The sequence below is a fragment of the Berghia stephanieae genome, chromosome 10 (genome assembly GCF_034508935.2).
Source record: "Berghia stephanieae isolate SIO BIC M18660-M18661 chromosome 10, UCSD_Bste_1.3, whole genome shotgun sequence".
In the NCBI taxonomy this organism is placed as follows: domain Eukaryota; kingdom Metazoa; phylum Mollusca; class Gastropoda; order Nudibranchia; family Aeolidiidae; genus Berghia; species Berghia stephanieae.
The window spans coordinates 9505607-9508106 of NC_088369.1; the positions used below are offsets into that span (position 1 = coordinate 9505607).

Sequence of the window (2500 nt, forward strand, 5' to 3'; positions counted from 1 at the left end):
CTTGAATTTGCTAACAAATCACGTTCATGAACATCAGACCCACAAGAGGCAAACGTTCATGTGAGGAAAAACATTCAGAGTACTGGTTCATTCAATATAGTCAATGGAGTAGCATCAAATTCATAGTTCCATTCCATTCCATATTCATAGAGTTAATTAATAAAGTAACATATCAGATCAATATATATTCAGAGTACAATAGTCGGATTTTTAATAAGGGGCGCGTCTTTTTCTTCTTTTTCTCAGCTAGCTGTTCACGATGTACAGCTGCAAAAATTTGTATGAAACTCTGGATCATTTTGTATTAATAAAAATGTTTTATCACGACTTTAAAAAAAAACAATAGGAAAGTATTTCGCTTATTACAGATATATTAAAATCGATAACGGGTGAGGATCTGAACTCAAAAATGATTTATAGTGTCGAAATTATGATTTTCCGCTTATCCATTTTGAAAGAATTTGTTAAAATGGAATGTTCAGTTAATTGAAACTTATATGATGTTCGTACAGAATCTGAATATGAAGGAACGACAGACAAGTTTACATTTTATAACAATCAATATACGTGTTTGATGAATACAAATAAAAGTGAACATTACGCACTTCAACATTATTTTGAGTTCAAAGTTTTGAGAAATAGCTTGGTATTTATGCCAAAGAGGATTACATAAATTTAATGTAGACCAGTCAAAAGTAGAAATTCATCAATTTATGATACAGTGTTTCCACAAAATGTGCTTTTGTTCAACAACAACGTAAAAACAATAAAATGCAAAACTCAGAGTTGATTGTGAAATTCCAATTCCATAGATGTCCTCTTTAATGGCTTATCGATAGATACAAGTAGACTTTTTTTCGCAGCTTTACGAGAAAGGAACCGATAGAGATTCCGTATCATATCGTATTGTTTAAGAGCTTATAGGTTTAAAAGAAAACTTTAAATGCTGTGTGAATCGGTCATGCATAGATACAATTTTTCAAAGTTAAATATAAACATTCAATGTAAATTTGACAATTTTGAGTATTTAATCACTAGTTCAAATAAGTTAAAACTAGAGATTCATATCAGTCTTCGGTAATTGCGACGTGATGTAAATAAAAAGCAATAAATTATAAAGTCAAAATTGGATGCAAACTACATAAGTTGTTACTTTATGTTAATGTGTTTTGCTTTTATTCGGAAAATAGTAATTTTGTAATAGTATGATTTGAACTCATAACCACTAGCCGGAACTACTGTGTCACAAGATTTTTTTGAAAAACGATGAAGTCATCTCTTACTTTGTGGTGCGAAACTGTTTAAATTTAGCAGTGTAAAATCCCTAATTGTATGACAGCGGTTTTAAAGTGGCTTTTTATAGGTCGTGAAGAAGAAATCTTTTTTTGTGATATGGCATCACAATTCAATACGGGCCAAAATCTTTATTCAGTTAAGAGAAATTGCTTCGGAGGTTGATACTAAGTTTTGCAACTTTTGATAGAGGGACATCTTAGAAAAACTAGAAAAACATGCGCCATTCCTTACAAAACATCTACTATAGTTCATTCCTTACAGTACAGTCAATGAGTAGCATCATCTTAGATCAATGAGACAAAACTATATATTCAGACTACTAGTTCATTCCTTTCAGTCAATGGAGTAGATCAAATCCATAATTCCTTTCCATAGTCACAGAGATAATAGTAATAGAGTGAGTGAGTGTAACTGTAACAACAGTAACATCTCAGATCAATGATCAATGAGGCAAAACTATATTTAAGAGTCTTAGTTACTAGTCCCATACAATTGACAGTCATATCAGCAACACAGATCCATGTAATGGGCATAACTATATATTCAGAGTCAGAGTCCAAGTTCCAGCATATATGAATATGATATGATAATATCAGACCCACTAACTAGTCTAGACAACTTCTAGATAGTAGAAATAGAAAGGACTGTTCAAGATAAAGTTGTGAAGTTGACGTGACGAGCAAAGGGGCCCTCTAGACTTATACACTAGACTAAAACAATAAAGTCAATATTTGTCAGTTAAACATATAGAAAAAATAAATAAATATAAAGCCACAGGCCATAATTCATAATAAAATAAGGAACAGTAATCCGATTCGGATTCCGAATCAGGCGGAGTCTGATTCTGATTATCTGTGCGACTCGACAGAACAAGCACGACAATGGGCCCAACTATCGTCTGCAGGAACTACAGTTGATAATTCTAAACATGTCTTAAATAATTATTACGCAATTATTATTGGTACATACCACTTTTCAAAGATTCTGGTGCGATAAATTAGCCCTACTTATCAAAAGGTATTGAAATCAGATTCGTACTTTCAATTTAAAAAAAGATAACAAACCCAATCACTCAGTTTGTAAGAGGGCGTCATAGAAAAATAGTTCATACTTTCCTGTGAAATTTTTGATAGTTCACTACTTTTTGTATATTTTCATATCATTCAAGACATAAGAAATATTATTTAAAACTTATGGTCGCCAA

At 31.8% G+C, this 2500-nt stretch overlaps 1 protein-coding gene across 4 annotated transcripts in view; it reads left to right on the forward strand.

Moving 5' to 3' along the window:
* The window catches only part of LOC144956203 (stimulated by retinoic acid gene 6 protein-like), a 744310-nt gene that overhangs the window by 147493 nt on the left and 594317 nt on the right, over positions 1-2500 (forward strand). The gene's annotated exons all lie outside the window — the stretch shown is intronic.